Below are 20,863 nucleotides of genomic sequence, written 5' to 3' on the forward strand. Positions count from 1 at the left end.
CTCTAAGGTCAGATTTGTGCCTCTCTTGTGGTGAGAGAACATTTCAAAGTCGAGATTTCTGGTGCCTTCACATCCCAATGGTTCTTACCAAACAAAGAATAGCTCATGTGCAGCTGATGAAAGGATAAAGCCTTGGCACTTCTGTTTGTGCCTGAAGTCAGCACAAAGTACAGGAGGAACTGGGGGAGGATGAAGGAGGGGAGGATTTTCTGCTCCTTTTCTGTGGCTCCTTTTTCCAGGGCCAGATCTCCCCATCCCACCCTGCACCCTCACAGGTGTGAGAGCTCCACTGGGGGCTCTGTGCAAACTCTCGGGTACAGATTCCCTCAGCAATGTTGGACACAGGGAATGTGAGTCAGGAAACAGGGAACATAAATCAGATCAGACCCTCCTGTGCCAGCCCAGAGCAGTTCACTGGATTTTATCACAACTGCCCAGACTGTAGGGAATTCAAAGCTGCAAACACCATTTCCTCCTTAATGGCCTTTGATGAAGAAAAACACCAGATCCCTCAGAGGCTGCTTCAGGATCCCATAACTCTCCCTGATAACATTATTTGCACTTCCTCACTCCTTGATCCTTTATTTATTACACAACTGAGGAGGGAAAAACAATATTTGATGTGAGCCAGAGGTCACACGAGTTGTGCTGGCCCCAGGGGCAGAGCCTGGGCTCACATTTCTGCCACACTTGTGCAGAGTGAATCAGCCCAGCTGGATTTATTTCCCAGAGAACACCCTCAGTCTGACAGAGCAGCCCAAGGGGTGGGGAGGGAGAGCACTTGCTTCTAAAAATAGGTTTTTAATGAGCCATGAGCTGATAAACTCTCCTGCCACAACAGAGAAAGGTGCAGGAAATCTCAATATGAGCAGCTTCCTTCTCCCCAAGGTAATTTATACCACAAAGCACAAGGGTCAACTGCTTCTTGAAGCCTGCATCAATTTGTTTAGTCTGATGACATCATTCTTAATATCAGATGTATTAATATAAATCAAATCTTGGATGCTGTGGCTGAATGTGCTAAAACTGGGAGGCAGCTGTGGGGGCTGTGGGGAATTAAACAACCCATCCAAGCCTTTTCCATGAGATAACCAGAATAAAATGTGCACAGCACTCTGCCTTTATCAAAACCAGCGACACCAGGAGCTTGTTTTTGGTGCTGGGTTTAATTCTGAGCCAGATGTGAGCTCACAGTAAAGGGCAGATGGGGAACCCTGCAGAGTAAAGGACAGATGGGGACCTTTCCTTTTCCCTTTGGTGAGCTGGGTTCTGGTGATGCCATGGAGGGATGAACATCCCCAGCCCTTCCCACATCCCCAGCTCCCCAGAGCTTCTCCTGCTTTTCCTGCCTTGGAAAAGCTCCCCCAGGCTGCCCTAAATGGGAGTCACTCAGGCTCAGCTGAAATTTAGCCTTGGCAGCTCCTGGGGCTCAGATTTAACCTGGGAATTTTTGGAGCTGCAGCTTTGGATGTGCCAGGGAAGGGTTTGTGGTCTGGACCTTCAGTGACTCATCCATTCCTCCTCAGCAGAACCCAAAATCCCAACCCAGGGACCCCAAAGAGTCCCTCAGGCCCGAGGCAGGTGGGGAAACACAGGTGGAGCTTTCTTGGATTGTTTTGTTTTAATTAGAAACAGCCTAATGAGGTGGCAGTGCTTTCCCTGCCACCTTCTGGCACCACTTAGCATCTTTAGAAATCAATGCAAACCACAGTAAATATTTCAAAATGCTCCATTTGCACAGGCATTTCCATGAAAAGTGCTCATATTTGAGGTTCTTACCCTGCACTTCTGCAAACAGTTCAAGGTCCAAGCAGATCAATGAATAGAATTTCTGCAGCTCACTTTGTGCTCACACAGCAGCTTTTTTAAACCTCCAAAATGAGTGTTCTTTACTTCATTGATTGTTTTGGGGCAGCAATCTGGAAAATCTGGAATATTCTCAGCCCTGCTTTGCCAATGAGCACAACCAGAGTTGATTAATGGCTCCACCTTTGATCCATGTCTGCAGATAATTTTCTGGGTTTGTTTGGTGCCCAGGGGGACAGTGACCCCAGGCCAGGGCAGAGCCTCCCCACTGAGGAAATCTGGATATTTAAAGGGCTCCTGGTCCATAATGGACCATGGGGGTGGTTGGGAAAGAGAAGAAAATGGGGTGGCAATGCTCAGTAATTAGCACAAAGTGTCCCTGGATTTTGGGACTCAGTTAGTCACAAGTTATGAGAAAGATAACTGTGAAATGTTCTGTATTATCACTCTAAATGCTGCATCAGTACTTTCAAACAAGATCAATCTCACCAATTTCCAGTTCAAGGCATGATATTAAAATAATGAAATAAAGCCAGACAATGTTTAAAGATCCATCATGCCAAGAGTTATTTGAATTCCCCAGGAAATGATGCATTGCCATTGTCCATATTTTGTTGTTCTATTGCATTAATAAGGAGAGAAATTGCAGTTCACGTTCCCATGTAATTGTAATTCTGAGATAGGAACTGCTTTTCCTTGCAGACTGAGCTGAAATAATTGAGCTGATTCCACATAGGCTGGGCTTTTGCAGGCTGGCAATGCTGGTTTTTTACTTTATCTCCTGTGCCTGGTAGGGTGAAAACTGCTGCTCACTGATAGCAAACAAGAGAAGCCTCAGAGAGAAACCTCCCCATTTCTATCCCACATTATCTGACATCAACCAGCACCATCCCTTCTGGATTTCATCTGGAAAATGCATAATAAATCAAAATTTCCAACTGGCTTTACACATAATTCTGTGTATTTGAGCAAAAATATCAACCCTCAGTGCAACTTTGGGTCTGGAAATTTCCATCTGGGGGCACTGGGGATGCAGCTGGTTCCAAACCTGGCTCAGTTTTGTTGAGCTGGGTCAGAGCAGTTCCTCTGCACCCCTGGACAGGGAACTTTGGGTGAGAGGGGAGATGGAGCTCCTGGGGCAGGCAGGACAGGGAGCCACAGGTGAGATCCCACTAAACCAGCTGAGTTACATCCAAAATTCATCTTTTCACCTGCCTGGATCCCACATCCCTGCAGGCAGAGAGCCCAGGGAGGTCCAGCAGAGCTGAGGTACCCCAAAGCAGCTGATGGGACACCCAGGCACCACCAGCATAAACTCATCTGTCCCCAAAATCACCACCCAGGACAGAAACCCCTGCAGAACAGGAACGCCCAAATGTTCACCCCATTCCTGAATGTACAGAAATTCCCTGCAGAACAGGAACGCCCAAATGTTCACCCCATTCCTGAATGTACAGAAATTCCCTGCAGAACAGGAACGCCCAAATGTTCATCCCATTCCTGAATGTACAGAAATTCCCTGCTAAACAGGAATGCCCAGATGTTCACCCCATTCCTGAATGTACAGAAATTCCCTGCTAAACAGGAGTGCCCACATGTTCACCCCATTCCTGAATGTGGAGAAATCCTCTGTTGAACAGGAATGCCCAGATGTTCACCCCATTCCTGAATGTACAGAAATATCCTGCAGAACAGGAGTGCCCAGATGTTCACCCCATTCCTGAATGTACAGAAACCCCCTGGCTGTGCTCTGCTCCTCAGGGAGCCTGACAGCCCCCAAACCCAGGGTGCCCAGGGCTAAGCAGAGCAGGGAACCCCAGGACAGGATGAGTTTGTGGGATGGAGCAGGAGAGGCTGCCAGGGCTGGAGGTTTTTGCACAGTGTGAGCTAACAGCGCTTCCAAAGCAATTTGAATCACTTAAAAACCAATTTGTGCTGTAAACAGAGCCCTGCCTGGCCTTGCAGGAGGTGGTTGGGACTCACAACTCCTCTGAAGTTGCTTCACTCAAGTACATCATGTCTCTGCTCTCTGCCAGTGACACCAAACTATTCCCTCCCTTTTCCCCATGTCCAGCTGCCACTCACTCCAAGTGACACTGCTGTTATTCCAGTTGTCAAGGATTTACAAGGGCAACACCAAAAAAGGGATTTGGGTTGGAAAAAATATGTTATGTGTTCTTGGAACTGCGTATAAGAGGTGACCTCATGACTTTAAATACAGACTCTGAGAGCTCAGGATTAATCTGAAGAAGTTGTGAGATTTCATACACTTTTGGTTAATCCACAGTTCCTTATTCCCACAAATTCCTAGTGCAAGACCAAAGCAAATAGCGAGAGGGCAGCTTTCCATGACGCTAGTTTGAAAAAATTCCAAATAATCCCCTCAAACAATCAAAAAACCCCAAAGACTGGGGAAAAGACTTGCAAGGTGTCCCTGGAGCCAGCAGGGAGGGATGATGGGGATGGCACAGGGGAGAGGAGCAGGGACAGATCCCCTGGCTCTGGTTGAGGGAGGTTTGCTGCTCTCAGTCCCTGCAGCTCCCCCCCAAGCACATCCCAACCAAAGCCCCCTGCCCCTTGACCAGCTCCCTGTGCTCCCTGGCTGCAATGTTCTCTTTTTGCACTTTGCATTGTTCAGCAGGTGTGAAATGCTCCTCTGAACCCTCTGCCTGCTCCCAGACAAGCTGTGCACACCCACCTTGTTTTATGCTTGCTTGGGCTCTTTGATTCTTTCATCTGATTGGGTTTTGTTTGTTTGTTTGTTTGAATTTTCAATTTCATTTCCTGTCTGTGGTGGTTTGGTGCCCGGTCCCTGAGCTGTGCTTTGCCTTTGGATGAACATTCCCTCTGGAAAAGCCAAGGGACACCAGGTCCAGAGAAACTGCCCACTGATCCCAGGCCTGCAGCTGGGACACAGCCCCTCTTTGGCTGTAATTAACTTCTGTGCCTTAAAAGAATATGCCCCTCACTGATCTGCAGCGTGCAGCTGCTGATTAAATTCCAAAAAACTTCTTTTCACTAAAACATTTTGTTCTGTTTAGCCCTCCTGGGATGGTCACGTGGCCATTCAAAAGCTGTTGCTTTGCACCATTCTGTCACTGAAAGGAGCTGAGAAAGCTCCTGGTACAGAGACCCTGAGTATTTCTTTTGAAGCAGACATTGTAAAAATAGCTGGGGAGAAAACAGCAGTGTCTTAGCAGCCAAAAAAGTCAGATAAACCTAACCGAGGAGCAAAAACAACACATGCCAAAGAAGAACTCAAGAAATTGCCTCAGACAGTCCAGCAAACCAATCAAAGAGTGGGAACGAGAATTGCAAAGTGTCACTGGAGACAGCTGGGAGGGATGGGGAAGGCAGGAGAGCACAACAACAGGAACAGCACAGAGGATTTCAGTTCAGTGCAGCTCCTCCACTGCAAATCTTTGTTTTGTCTCTGTGCCTCTGAGACTGTCACTGCTTTAACAGAAAAAATAAAAATCTCCTGTGCGAAAAAACCCTCTCAGCCTCCTTTATCCATGGCAAATTGCTGTGTATATTGCAGATAGAGATTTACAGCACAAAGATACTGAGTTATGGCAAATCAGAATTCCAGCTCATAGTGTTTCATTCCATTATCAATTCATTATCTGCTTCACTGCAATTAAATCCTACAGGACTTTGGAAGCCCTCACCTAGAGCCAGAGGTGTGGAAAAGCTTTGTGGAATGCTTGGAAGGGCAGAAGAGCAGAGAAGCCAACAAAAATATTCTGCCCATTGGTAAGAGAGAAAATAAAAGACCTCGTTGCCTTAAAACAAGCAAATAAAATCCCTGCTAGCCCAAACCTCAAAAAATGTTCACTCCATCCACATCAGGAGGGTTATTTATGAAACTGTATCCTTGTCAGGACTGCAGGACATTCCATCCCTTTGCTCAAATACTGTAAATTCATGCATGATGAGAAAAATCTTAATTTGGCCAAAATATCTATATTTATCTGAAAAGGCAAGTGATCAGCTTGCCTGAGTGCTGAGATGGCCTTGCACTGGCTTAGTGTGCAATTACAGCACTGCCCCCTGTGCCAGGGCTCCCAGGATGGGTTCAGTGCAGGATTTCACTGTGGCTGGAGCAGATTTCCCTCCTGGTGTTCAGTTCCCTGGTTTTGAGAGCTGTTCCCATCCTTCTGCAGGGAGAGCTGGAGCTAAACCCATCACGCTCTGAGCTGAAGGGAATTTCCTGCCCACACCGCTGGTTGAGCAGTGCACCAGGAGGGAGATTTGTGCCAAATTCACGAGCCAGAGGGTGGCTGGAGGGGGCAGGAGCTGAGCAGGCTCCATCGGCCCTTCCCTCAGACAAACCAATCCCCCAGATGCTTTCCCTGACCCAGAGCATGCTCCATTTGCTCCTCAGGGCTGTAAATCAGGGGTTTATTGTTCAGGGGATGAGCTGGAGCAGGAGGAGTTTCTGTGGCCAGTGCAGGGCTGAGGTCACATTCCAGGGTCCAGTTGTGCATCTGCCCAGCGGAGCTGCAAATCTCTGAGCACGAGATGTTTACAGAGAGAGGGAACAGCATCTCCCCAGGGGCAGCTCCTGCCTCTCCCCAGGGCAGCACAGGGCCCAGGGAGGGGCTGGAGCTGAGCTTGGAGAGTTGGAGTCCTCAAGGAGGAGAAATTCCCCCATCCCTGCTCGGATCCCACTCTCTGGGACAGGGGATGTGGGACCTGCAGCTCATCCTGGCCCTGCAGGGGGAAATGCTGCAGCTTGTTGCAATTCCAATTCCAGGCACAGCAAATGCTGCTCTTGTGCTCTGGTTTGGAGCAAAAATGGAGAGAATTTCCCTGAAATCCATCCCAACGTGCCAGCTGGATTTCAGGGAAGTTCTTCCCCCGGAGGTGCTGGCACTGCCCAGGCTCCCCAGGGATGGGCACAGCCCGAGGCTGCCAGGGCTCCAGGAGGGTTTGGAAAACCCTTCCAGGGATGCCAGAGTGGGATTGTGGGGCTGGATCAATGATCCTGGGGATCCCTTCCAGCTCAGGATATTCCAGTATTCCCTGGAACATCTGAGGGCTCTGCTCAGACCCCTGGGCAGGGATCAAACAGGAGGGACAGCAGGACACCCTTGGGTGCTGACCCCAAACTCCTCCCAGAGCCAACATCCCTGAGGAAAATCCCCCTCCCATTCAGGGACACCACAGCTGGGCTCTCATCTGCTCCAGTTTTGCTCCAAACCAGAGCACAAGAGCAGCATTTGCTGTCCCTGGAACTGGAATTACAAGCTGCAGCATTTCCCCCTGCAGGGCAGACCCGGGATGAGCTGCAGGTCCCACATCCCCTGTCCCAGAGATGGGATCCGAGCAGGGACAGGGGAACTTCTCCTCCCTGAGCACTCTGGTGACCAAGCACTTGAGAACGGAATGGGAAAAGTTGCTGTGATTGAGCTTCCATGAATGGAATGTTCACCTCCCTGCTCATCAGGAGGAATGTGGATCATGCATAAATACATGTCTGTAATTATAATCAGCATGTTTTATAGGAAAGAACAACCACTCTGGCTGGAAATTGGCTGTAAATTTCCATACCAACCTGAAAGCTATTTTAAGCAAAGTGCAGAATGTGACTCAACAAATGTTGAATCAATACTTGCATGCAAGAAATCAGATATAAATTTGGGCAATGCTTTCAAGTAGTCATTCACCAGCAATTAATAAAGTATAAAAAAAGAACTAGAGGAAAAAAATGAGCTTTTCCTGAGACTGACCACAATTCCAGCTCATTAAATTCTTCTTCTTTTTTTTTTTTAATGCAATGTTTGTCCTCATTATTTATCTCCACTTCATAACAGAACACTTGTTCTCATGAAAACATAACCTTGTTCTTACACCCTTTCACTGCACGTGCCAAACTCAGTTTCAGACATATTTTGTTGGTATTCCTCTAAAACTTGGAAAAACTGGAGGCTGACTGACGTGAGGGAGCCATAAACTGAAGCACAGGATGCCAACAAGTTCTCTGTGGGATCTGGTACAGCCAGCTGAGCTCCTGAGTGATTGAAAAACAACCACAGGGAAACTCTTCAGAGCCACACACTAAATATTTACTGTTGTTAGAAAGTCTTCCCTCTTAGACAAGGAAATAAATTCAGATTTATAGGCATTTTCCCATAGCACAGACCTTTCTCTTTTACAAAACCAGGTCTAACTTAGGCCAGATCTATTTGCAGTCACAACTGCCATCAATCAGAGCAGCTCTTGGTTCATGGAACCACAATTAAACACCAAAGTGCTTTGGGAGAGGGGGGTCAGAGCTCCTTCATGGTTTCCAAAAGAAAACTCTGCTTATCCAGCCCTGCTCCTGAAGGTCGGCACGAGGAGCACCTTTCCCACCATTCCCAAATAAAATCCCAAGGAGGAATCTCTGAGAACTTCAGTGTGCAGTGCTCTTCCCAGTGTTGTTCCTCCTTTTTTCAGTTTGACAAATCCAGCCTCTTTTTCCTCATTTCTGGCTTTTAAACAACCCAGGCTTCACCCACCATGGTGCAAAACCCAGGAGACAGAGCTGAGCCTGGGGACTGAGGTAAGCAAACCTACCCAATGGATCATCCCATCAAAACAAATCAAATAAACCACCCCAAAACAACCCCAGCAACTTCCAGAGCTGCCACAGCCTCACTTTGCCATCTCAGAGCTCTTTGTAAATTTATTTTTAAGCCACTTCAAAGCATCAAGAGCAAAGCAGCAAAAGGTACCTCAGGAATTATCCCAAGTGGATTTAGGGACCTGTAAGTACCAAAATCTTTTCTGTGCTGCCCTGATTTTATAACAGATGCAGAGCAGTGGTGCAGCTGGAGAAACATCAATTACTGCTGCTGTTCACAAATAAACACTGGGGGCCTGAGCCAAGCTCCTCCTGCCCAGAGCTGCTCAAACCCCAGCTCCTCCCTGCCCTGTTCCCTCCCCTCTTTATCTGAGCCCAGAGGATGAAGAGGAACTCCTCGTTCCCTCCAATTTCATGTGTTTAAAATTCAAGGCTCATTCTTGTGTCTCAGCCCATTTCTAATTAATTTCTGAGTTAGTGTTTTCATGTTTTCCATTTCACTGAGCAAAACAGGCTCCTGAGCTGTCCATCTCCTGCTGCAGCAGAGATGGAGCTGGAAAACAGCAGGAACTTCTCATTTCTTCATTCACCTGAAAAATGATGGCTCTGCAACCCTCAGCTCTGGGCTATCACTGAGTTTGATTCTGGAACATTTTAATAATAAGAGATACTGAGATTCCTATAACCAGTGAATATTCATTAATGCAAAATCACAGAGCAATCCCTTATAATTATATTAAGTGTCCAAAGCATTGACCATTGCAGAAAATTATAATTAAAGTTATTGAAATTAATTAGAAAAGGAGATAGTAATTAAATTACTGTTGCTGGCATGTAAAACTGCTCTGAAATTAAATACAATGGATGGCTCCTCCAGAAAGGGGGATGTGGTGGAGTTTTTACCCTTATGCTAGACAAAATTAAAGCTCATTTTTATGGGAAGACTTCTTTAATAAAAATACTCAAAAAATCTTTACATAGTGGAATTCTGCTAGGATGATTTTCCTGCTGAAATCAAAAGGAATCAAGACTTACCTTTCCCCATGAGGAGACTCATCCAGCCTGACCATAACCTCAGGAGCCAAACTCCCAGATAGATCCTCAGGTGGGGTGAATTTGAGGCAAATCTTTCCTAATTCTCACCTGCTGGGCTGGGGATTGACCCAGGAGGGTTTGGAGCATTCCAAAGCTCTGCTTTTCCTTTTTGGTGTTTGCCACCACCTCCTCATTTCCTATTTTGTGTGCTCCATGTGCAAACATTGGCTGAAATCCCCTCCCTGTTTGGGAGATGTGCAGCTGCAGGTGGGCAGGGCAGGTGTGGTTGCTCTGAGCCCTCTCTGATGCCTCCAGGGCCTGCCTGGAGCAGAGTTAAATGAATAAATAGGTTTTTATTAAAAGCCCTTCACAGGACACACCTTGGGCAGTGCCAGAGCCCGGCCGTGGCTCCACCCCAGATGGATCCTGGCCACGAGTTCTCACACTTTGATAAGTTTGGGTCCATTTCCATGCTGGGGTTCGGTGTCCAATCCCAGCTCCAGGTGATGCAGTCCCACCCTCACAGGTTGCTCCCCTCCATTCTCTGTTGTTTGCACTTCTGGGGCTGAAGCTGCAGCGGTGTCCTTGGTTGTGGGGCTGGGAAAGGATTGTTCTGTGGGACTGAGCTGGGAGCAGAACTGCTGACACTTTATGTGGAGTGCAGAGTTATAACTAACACAGTACCGAGTCTGGAAAATAGGAAAGCTCAAACTGAAGGCATCATCTCCTCGGGCTCTTGTTCCCTGGAGAGGAGAATCCCATTCCTGCAGTGAGCACAGGACATGAGGATGTTCTCACACCCCAGAGCTCACTCCACTCCCTCTGACAGGGATGCTGTGACTAAAACCCTGACATCCACTGAACTGGGGTAGGGAGAAATGTGGGGATTTTCATCACAACTTCTTTGGGCAGCAGATCTGTTCCCAGGGCTGACTCCGAGTCCTAATTACTAACCTGCTTTTCCTCAGTTTAACACAGAATACTTGAAAATTGAAGGAGATGAAGTTTTATGCTAAAAGAAAATGTGATTGCTGCCACATAATTATGACAGAGTGAAAACTCCCACTGTGACTGCTGGAACTGCAGATGAGACACAGATCCATCAAAGGGAAAACTCTTCCCACCTCGCCCTCCTTAATTCCTTCTTCCTTGGAACCCCTGCTTTTGTCTGTGTTTATCACCCTGCCAATATTCTCCTGTTAGTTTTAAGTGTCACTTTGAGGGATTTGTGGGGGTTTTATTGATAATAAAGCCAGACCAGAGCTGCCTCCAAGGTGAGAGGGTGCAAGGACTTTTCATCCTGTTAGTGTCAAACCTGGTGTGCAAACCAGGGAGGTGGGAGAAAACCTTTTAAAAATACATTGATTTCCAAGAAAGCTTCTCTAATCCAGGCTGGAGACGCTTGGATGCCAAGCCCTTGCTCAGAAAGAAAAATATTCCCTCTCCCCAAAGTGCAGTCCTGCAACCCCGTGAAACTGGGATGTGGGTTTTATTTGTGGAATTTTCTCCAAGTCTCAAAGCTTGGAAACTTTTCCACTTGTCTCAGACGCTGTCTTGGCACCAGCACAGGATTTCATCGTGCTGAAATTTCACTGCTCAACAGTGGAAACCAAATGTTTTCCCTCACAATCGTGCACTCATTCTCACTTGCAGAACAAGCATTTAGCAGCATATGTGTCCCTCTGGCCTTATGGTGCTGAGAAAGAAGATCCTGCTCTAGGAACAGGAAATTTGCCATGAGCTTGAAGCTTCCCAACCACAGATTTGTAAGCAGTTACTGCTCCACGCAGCCACAAAGCATTAACTAAGTTTATTTTAATAAAATATTCATTAAATTGCTATTAGATATAACCCAGAACATCCATCCCCCTGTCAAAATATGTGCTGTAAGTCTGCTGAGAGCTCCTCTCAGTAAAAGCCCATCGTGCCCATTACTCAATCCATAAATGATGGAATAATAGGTGAGGAGGGCGATGAATCAGGAGCAGAAACCTGCAGGAAGAGCAGTGCTCAGCTGAGAGCTGCAGCCTCAGTCTCCTCATCAAACATAAATCACAGCTGGCTTAAAGCAGCCAGGGCTTGACTGCAGTCCCAGGGAGAAGCCAGGAGTCACAGGAGGGTAAAACACCCAGTGAAACAATGTCTGGAGAGCTCCAGCCTCGGGGTCATTGCAGCATTCACATTTTCTGAACAATCCCTTTGCCAGGAATTTTCTCCTGGGAAGCTGAGAAGCCTCAGAGAAAAAGGAAAACAATAATTATCTGATTTCCTTCTCCTGTGTTTTGCTGCTTTGGAATGTGTTTGGAGATTGTTTACCCACAGGTGATTGTTTCATTGGTTTCGTGTGAATTATTTTCTCTCATTGGCCAACCAGTGCCAAGCTCTGTCAGGGCTCTGGAGAGAGTCACAAGTTTTCATTGTTATCTTTTTAACCTTCTGTAAATATCCTTTTGGTATTCTTTAGTATAGTTTATTATAGTATTCTTTAATATAATATAGATCATAAAATAATAAATTAGCCTTATAGTATTCTTCAATATAATATAGATCATAAAATAATAAATTAGCCTTCTGAGAACATGGACTCAGATTCATCATTCCTTCCTTCATTGGGGCACCCACAAACACAACCACAGGTCATGGGCCTGGCCTGGTTCATGAGGCTGAGCTGGGAGCTTTGGGAAAGGAAGCAAGAGCCCATTGACCAGTGACAAGGACAGAGGGGAATATGGCAGTGGCAGGGGGCTCTGGCAGCAGCCCCAAATAACCTCAGTTTGTGCTGCCTTTCCCTGGCCCCACAGCTCCTCCCTTGGGCACCATTCTGGGATGTGGCCTGTCCCTGATGGTCCTGCTCCAGGATGTATTCTGTCCCTGATGGTCCTGCTCCAGGATGTATTCTGTCCCTGATGGTCCTGCTCCAGGATGTGGTCTGTCCCTGATGGTCCTGCTCCAGGATGTATTCTGTCCCTGATGATTCCAGCCCAAGTGCATCTGGCTTTGTTGGCTGCCCCAGCTGCAGAGATCTCCAGGCTCCCAGTCAGGCCCAGGGCTGGGATTTCTCCCCAAGGAGCCCTGGAGCTCCCCTGGCGTGGCCTGGCCCTACAGAGCGTGGCCAAGGGCACGGCTCAGAGCTGGCACTCCCAGAGGATCCCATCCTGATCCATGCAGAGCCCAAACTCTTCTCCATCCCAGTGCTCTGGATGAGAACACCTCCCTCTCACAGCCCTGGGAACCAGAAACCCAAAAGCCTTTTTGCAGGCACCTCTCCCAGCAGCACTGACCAAGTTTGTGAAGATTCTCCTCCTTTTTGGCCGACCCCTCCCTGCAGCTCAAGGGTTAATCAGCTGCAGCCCCAGCTTGGCCAAACCCTTGGCATGAGGGGTGGCTCAGCCCCCAGAGCAGCCCAGAGCAGCCTCTGTTGTACCCTCGGGGTGCTCACAAAGGAAAAGGAGCAGTTTGGAGATGTCCAGTTCATCACTTGTTTCTATCAAGCCAAGTGAGGTCAATGCCACGGCCACAATATTGTTTGAATACCATAAAACATTTTCTACAATTTCTTCAGTCTAAAAGGGGGATGAAAAGCCCTAATTTTCATCCCTAAATGTTGGGTTCTCCCATATCAACTCGTGATTCCAGCATTTGTCTGATCCTCCTGCTGGAGGGTGCATCTACAGCTGGGAACCCGCCTGAAAGCACTCACAGAACAGAGCCAGGAACAGGGAAAGGAGAAAACAGATGGATAAATCTCTTCAAAACCATGGGAGAGGAGTGAAAAATGAGGGCCATTTGGGTGAGCAGTGGGGTGTTGAGACAGGGGGAGGAGGAATCTGAGGGCTGACCCAGAGTTCCAAGGAATGACTTTGCAATGAGCTGTCTCTGATGGGCCTTTACCTCCCTGATCCTAATCACAGCTTCCTTCCTGCCACGGAACAGCAAGAGAAAGTCTGGCAGATTCTCCAGGTTCCAGTGGAAAGTGTGGGTTACAGAAAATTTCAAAGAACTTGGAAGTACTTCAAAGAAATTGATGAAAATCTGTTCTGCTGAATAATTCTCTAAATCACTTCTAAATTATTTGCCTGAGAGAGGAACAGTTTACATTTCAGGCATTTGGAAATTTCTTATGGTACAATCCAGCAAGAAACAGTGAAAAAAAATCTCAGTTAGAGCCTCTTTGGGAGCTCCCTTCATTCCTGGAAGGAGCACTTTGCATTCCCCATGCAAGCCAGCCCTGCAGCTGGAGATGCATCCCCTCCTGGGCAGCACTGAGTCACAACTGACATTGCAATTGTGAACACTTTGTGTCCCTGAATGTATTTCATATATGAACATATTTTATATATTAACATATTTCATATATGAAGATATTTAATTTATTAACATATTTAATTTATGAAGATATTTCATTGATGGCAATTCCACACCCTGAGGGGGCAGCACTGAGGGCAGACACAAGGATGACATGTAGACCATGGTAATTATTCAGAATATTCTCCAGATCTGCAGTTGCTTCTATTCTAGACATCTACTAGAGGCAACCATGAAATGAAACCTTGACTCCAATGTGTATTCCAAAACGTCTTCATGGCTCCACAGAGATAAAGCTGTCTGGGCTCTTCTGGAGATTTACTGCCATGATGTGCTCACTTAATTTGTGATGGAAAGAGCCTGTTGGAGTTACCATTACTCATTACTTCAGCGGCTCCTACACTTTCATTTGTCCTCCTGCAACTCTGTAGAGTTTGCTCAGGCTATAAATAAAGGTCTCTGGGGATGCTGGATATTGCACTCTGAACAAAAATTTCAGTGACTCATTCTCATACATATTTTCTGCCATTATCTTCATCACAGGCAAATGCTCCCCCTCACTCCAGAGGGCTGGGAGGAGGGAGCTGGCATGGGATTCTTGGCAGATGTAGGTCAGGAAGCTCTTGCCTCAGATGCCCTTGAAGGTGAGGTCAGTTTTACCCAACTGCTGGAGCAGTTTCTGCTTACAACCAAGAATCCTTAAGGCTCAGAGCTGTTGGGTGGTTCCTGCCCAAAAAGGGCAAGTTTCTAAGCAGGAGAGTGGTGCCAGAGTGACTGACAAGTGCAGTGACTTCATCTGGCATCACTGACTTGGGAGCAGGCACTGCCTGCCAGGGTTGCTGCTCCTGAAGGAAATGTGTGGGGCTGGAGTCACCAGTGTCACCCCTAATTACAGCAAACACCAATTAATGGGCTTGGGATGGAGGAGTCTGTGCAAGCACTGCCTGGTGGGGACACAATTACCCAAACACCCCCCACATCTCAGCTCTTCCACTGATTATTCCTGAAGGACAACCTCCTGTCTGTTTGAAAAGGTGTATCTTATATAAATAAAACACAGAGATCAGAAATCATTGGCATTGTGTAAAACCAAGAGGGTGCTGCTGATGCCTCAGCCTTTACAGACTGCAGAGCACATCCATGGGTGATTCCAGCTTTCCCAAAGCCTTTATCCACTGCAGTGCACATCCATGGGTGATTCCAGCTTTCCCAAAGCCTTTACAGACTGCAGAGCACATCCATGGGTGATTCCAGCTTTCCCAAAGCCTTTATCCACTGCAGAGCACATCCATGGGTGATTCCAGCTTTCCCAAAGCCTTTATCCACTGCAGTGCACATCCATGGGTGCCTCCAGCTTTTCCCAAGGCTCCCAGGGATTGTCCCTGAGTGCTCCTGGCAGATCCATGCACAGCTGCTCCTCTCAGCTGTTCCTCTGCCATTTTCCTGCATGCAGTTACTCATCATTAACTCTCTGCACCCCAGATGAGGAAGATGATGGGATTTCATCCAGGACAGGTGACCATGGCATGGATCATGCACTGCCCAGTGCAGGTGGGGAGCAGCTCCTGGAATGATTCTGCAAACAATGCCTGGAGAGGAATCCATTATTCCTGATGGATCAGAGCTGCTGCCTTCAGCTCTCTTCTATTTCTGACTCATGGTGACTTCTGACACTTTCAGAAGTGTCATCTCTTGCAGTGTTGAAAAAAGGTAAATTCCAACAAAATACTCCTCATTCTCTCAGTCAGGCAAAGGCCTGGAGCAGCTGCAGCACTGCTGGATTTGTTCTTGGAAAACACTTCAGAGAGGACAGGAAACCTTTTCAGGAATGGCCCTGCCCTGGTGTGCCGGATCCAGCCCTGTGGTGAAGGTGGAAATGCCAAATGCAGAGCAGTGTTTGGGGGCACCCAGGGGCCACCTCAGCCCAGCCCAGCAGCTGCTCCCAGCCTCTGGAGCTCCCAAATTCCAGAGCCCAAGTGAAATCCCAGAGCAGGCAAATCATCCCAGCCAGACCTGCAAAGGTGCTCTGCGTTTTCTAACCCCAGGATTTCCCTGGATGAGCCAGACCTGCTCAAATGCTCTGCATTTTCTAACCCCAGGATTTCCCTGGATGAGCCCCTCTGATCCCAGACCCTCTCCTGCTCCCACCTGGAGCAGCAGCAGCCACACCAGCTCAGTTATTTGGGGAGCAGCAGGATCTGTTCAGTTCCACCAAACAAACATCCCCTTTGTTCCCCGGCTGCCCTCCACCATCACACAATGCACAATGCACTTTGCTTTCATACCTACTGCACGTTTAAACAGAATTAAATAGAATTAGGTCTTTCCCAGTTGCTTAAAATGTTGATATAATTATTCCAAATCTTGACAGGAAAAAGAGAGAAACAGATGTTTTCTCTCACCTAATTTTTCTCTGGAGAAATAAAGACTGCTTATAGATTTTTATGGCTTCTCACAAGAACAAAATATGGGAAAATAACAGATTCATGAATATTTAACATCAATTCAAAGAAGAGTGCAGTGTTCATTTAACAGAAAATACAAGCCAAACTCTAATTCTTTTCTTCAAAGCTCTCACAGTTCCACCTGTAGTTTGTGTTCTGGCTACTGAGAGCTCAGCTGATGCACTGGGTAACACTGAAAAATACATTTAAACTTTGAATTTAAAAGGAAAGATTCCTTGATTTGTCTCTTGCACTCATCTCTAAAAGATGGAGTAGCACACGCTTCTTTAATTTGCTCTGAGGAGTGTGGAACCACTAATGCATAATTTAAAGTGTGATGAGGTGTTTGTGCATTCCAGCTCTGCTGTGAAGGAGGAGAAGCAGCAGCACTTCAACCCCTGACTCACAGGCTGAGTGTTAATGAGAGAAGGGAATATTTTGGTTCACTCCTTAACAGGAGGGTCCAGACTCCCTTAGAAGAAAAGGCACTAAAGAGACATTTCCTCTCAGCAAGGTCCAGACTTTGGGATTGTGCAAAATTCCCTCTCCAGCTGGATGGACAGCTTCAAGGACTGGCACATTTGAAGATCTGACAGAAGTCACTGTCCTGGTTCTTTTTGCTTTATTTTCCCAAAAGTTCTTCCTTTCATTCCCTTCCTGTAGAGCAAAGAGCTCCTCTTTGTCCTTTTTTTCCTTATTATCCTGATGTTTTCAGCCCTGCACCAAAAGCAGCTTTCTGTCCATTTGCAACCCTTCTCCAAGGAATTCTGCCCTTTAGCATTATTATTTTTGCTGCAATGAGTTCAGCAAAGGAATGGCTGGGTAATTATTGAGCTAGGGAAGAGGAATACAAATTCCCAGCTCCTCAGGGAAGCAGCAAGATGGGGAGTTTAGACTTCCTTCTCCTCAGAGATTCCCATATTTTAACAAAACTAGATGTCAAAAATGCTTCAAGGTTAGAAAAACTGCTTAATTCCATTAAAGATACCTTGAAATAGATCTAAATCAGATTTATTAAATGGAACAGATAAATTAGATGATAGACTGACATCAGTCTCACTGAACTAAGATCTTGGTCCATATTTTAAGGCCTGTATTATTGCAAATATAAAAGTAATTCCCTGCCTCTCCCAGACATTTTCATCAAGGCAAAGCATCAGAATGGGGTTGTACATCAGCCTGGAAGATGAATTTCAGTGTTGGCAGCAGTGATGCCCAGCCACTCACTGGCTATAAGGCATTTATGCTGCAATTGCAAGTTCTAAATGTCATAAAGCTGAAATTAAATACTGTGCACACCATGATCAGAGCTCAGTGATGTGGAGAGAGGTGGAAAATAAGTTTATGTTGGGTTTTTTTTAAGGAAATATTGATCTTTCACACAAATGTTTAACCTGGAAAATGAAAGTTGACCTTTAAAAGTCCCAGGACTTTGGGCACCAAATTGCTGTGACCTCTTCCAGGCAGAATAAAGCATCAGGGTACTTAAAAACAAAGGGAGGGATGTCATTGGTACAGAAATAATCCTGGTGCACGGATCAGGAGGAGTTCCCAGAAGTTGTGGTGCTTAAAGATGAAGGTGAAAATTCCCAATACAGCAAAATTCCCACTCAGCCCAGATACCTTTGAAAAATCCCTTCCCCAGGCACATCTCTGTGGTGTTACAAATATTCCTCTGGGCTGGGTACCTCTTTCTTAGGGTGAAGAAGGAGGCACAGAAATGAGATTAATTACTTGTGACAGCATGAGGAGCTTTACCCAGCCTGAATTCACCTCCAAGTTTGTTTCCTGAGGTGGAGATTTATGGCACTGTGGCCACCTCAGCCGCTTTATCAGGGCTTGTTTGACGAGCCACAAACCCCTCTGAGCTGCTCCTCATCCTGTACTAATTTGAATTTCTCAGATCTAGAAACTTCAGGTTTATTCCATTATAATTCTTTCCCAAAAGAGGCAAGTTCTGAAACAGCTGAAATGTGGAGCAAAGGAAAGGATCCTTCCAGGAGACCCCTCCAGCCTCTCCACCAGAATTCAACTGTTTCCCCTCTCCTGGTTCCCTTAAATTCCCTGAAATTTGGATTTAAACTCTGACAGATGCAGAGTCAGAGAGTTCCCTGGTTTGGATCCTCTCCAGGTGGGATCAGGCAGGAATCCTCTTTCCTCAGGGCGGCTGGGCAGAGCTTTGGGAGGGATTTGCACTTCCTTTGGCCACTGGCACAGCCAGGACAGCACAGCACAGGCAGGACCTGCCCAGGCAGGGATCACTTTTCCCAAACACTGATTTTGGGACCATTTTTTCCCACCCCACCCAAATGCACAATCCCTTGCTGGCACCGCCCTCATGAAGCGTCTGAGATAAGGCCTGCATCCATAACTGGGAAATTGCTGATAAATTCTGGGAGTCTCCAGCACAGTTCTGACAGAAATGCACAGTGAGAAAAAAGCATGGTGCAGTGTGGGCAATGTGCCTGCAAAACCTAAGCCTGGAGGGGATTTAAGAGCCAGTGACAGCGTGAAAATAATTGTATTTTAGCTAATTCTACCCAAAAAATGCTCTCAAAATCCTATTTACAATAAAATGACAAGCACTGAGTAACTACAGAAAAAAAGATTATTCCAATTTGCAAGTGTGTGCAATCCTGTTTTGGCAAGTTCCAGCTAATAACCTTGGCTGTTAATACAAACCTCAGAGATATTTGCCTTACGCTGAAAATAAACCCACAAGGCTCTAAATATCACCATTGGACAACTGCAAATTAGCATTTTAAATGCATTTTTTCTCTTCTCATCATGGAAATTCCCTTTCCTGGGTTTCAGGGTTTGTGTGTGCCAAGGAAATGTGTTCCTTGTTAATCACCAAAGGTGAGGAAACCATGATCCAGTGTATTTCCAATGTCTGGGGGAAGTTTTTATACTTCTGGCTGAGACAAAGAAGTTTTCCATGAAGGAAAAAGTTCTGCCCCTCAGAAAGAATGGAAATGAAGGAAATACATTTTGTGGATGACAGTGTGTGATTTTTTGTGATTTCCAGAAGAAAGACTTGAGGAAGGAGCCTTGTACCAGCTCTGCAAAGGTTCAGTACCAACCTTATCCACTGCAATTAATAAAATAGGCAATAATTAAGTGCAGCTCTGTAGCTAACACTGTTATTTCTATCAAAAGCAGACAAATTTCATCTTTTTATCGATATAGATTTAAGGACCTCTCTACAGAGAAGCTCTGGTTTGAACACAGTCTAGAGCCAGGCATTCACACAAACGTTCTCAGAGCTGCAGATACAATTCCTCAGCACAGGAACCCAAACACTCACCCACAATCACACCAAAAACCTCCAAAACCCTTTCCCAGGCCCAGCTCCTCACTGCACTCCTTGGCAATGCTCTGATATCAGAGAAAGGAGCAGAGCAGAGGGATGGGGAGGCTCAATGCACTATATGGATACAATACATGGATTGTATAACAGATATTCCCATTTAGCTCCTGGGTCAGCTCATCCCCATGCCCAGCCAGGAGCTGTGCTGCCAAAGGGCTCTGGGGGTGGCTCTGCTGTGCCTCAGATCAGACCCAAATGCCAGCACATGCTTTAACATTTGCAGAGGAGGGAAAGGAGCACAGCCCTCACAAAGCTGAGCCATGCTAAAGGGCTCCTTTCAATGGAGGAGTCATTGAAAAACGACTCTGGGAGCTCTATTGAAGCATAATTGACTAGGATCTTTGGGTTATTCAATTCACTTTTTCATTGAACACTGTGATTCATCTGGATGAAAGGAACTCTGCCATTGATCCTGTCTGCACTTCTCTGAGCAGGTGTCTTTGACTGGCTTCAAGTGCCACCTCAAACCTGTGGCACAAAAATTTCCCTTTTCTCACAGTGCCTATTCCCTCACCCCCAGGCAGGTAAAGAGTTAATGCTGGTGTCTGAGTGTCAATACATTTGATTCTCTGGCAGCACCTGCTGCTGAAGATCTCAGAGCAATTTGTGAGCATTCAGCAGCTCGGGCTCATCATCACCCAGGGTTTGTTTCTGCACGCCTGGTGAGCAGGGCTGTGAGAGCACACCTGGCTCCTCGGGGGGCTGTGGGAGATGAACCACAGCTTTGTCTTCCTCTGCCCCTGGAATGGGATTTTTCCATCTGTTCTTTCCTGCAGAGGGCCCAGGAAGCAGCCCCAGGAAGGGAAATGCAAATGTTTTAGCCCAGCCATGAGCAGCCAGGACTGTTCCCTTCCCTCTGCCCTCTCTCTGCTCTGGGCACCGTGTCCTGGAAGCAGCTGATCCTGGAGTGGCTGCTGAAAGGCTGCTGAAAGATCTGGTTCCTTGGGTCTACAAAGCCTGGTTGGAGAGTGCCCAAGGCCAGGCAGCAGTGTCAGGGCACTCTGTCCCCCTTGGCAGGCTGGGCATGTCCCACACGATGCCAGCTGACAGTTCACATCCTCACAGAGCTTTCCTTATGCAGCCTCTCACATTCTGATCACAGTTTCTGACGTGCCAAAGGCTGTAACAGGGTTATGTCTGACCCAATGATTTAATCAAACCGTTTTACATGGGTGCAGCTCAGCCCCAGCAGAGGGAGGCTGCAGTGGCTCCGTGCCCTCTGTGCCGCCAGGACTGCAAAGGGTGGTCCCAGGGCAGAGCTGTGGCCCCAGGACAGAGCCCCAGCCTGAGGAATCCACAGACAAGCACAGAAACACGGTCAGAAATCCCAGA

The sequence above is a fragment of the Melospiza melodia genome, chromosome 14, assembly GCF_035770615.1.
Source record: "Melospiza melodia melodia isolate bMelMel2 chromosome 14, bMelMel2.pri, whole genome shotgun sequence".
NCBI classification, from domain to species: Eukaryota; Metazoa; Chordata; class Aves; order Passeriformes; family Passerellidae; genus Melospiza; species Melospiza melodia.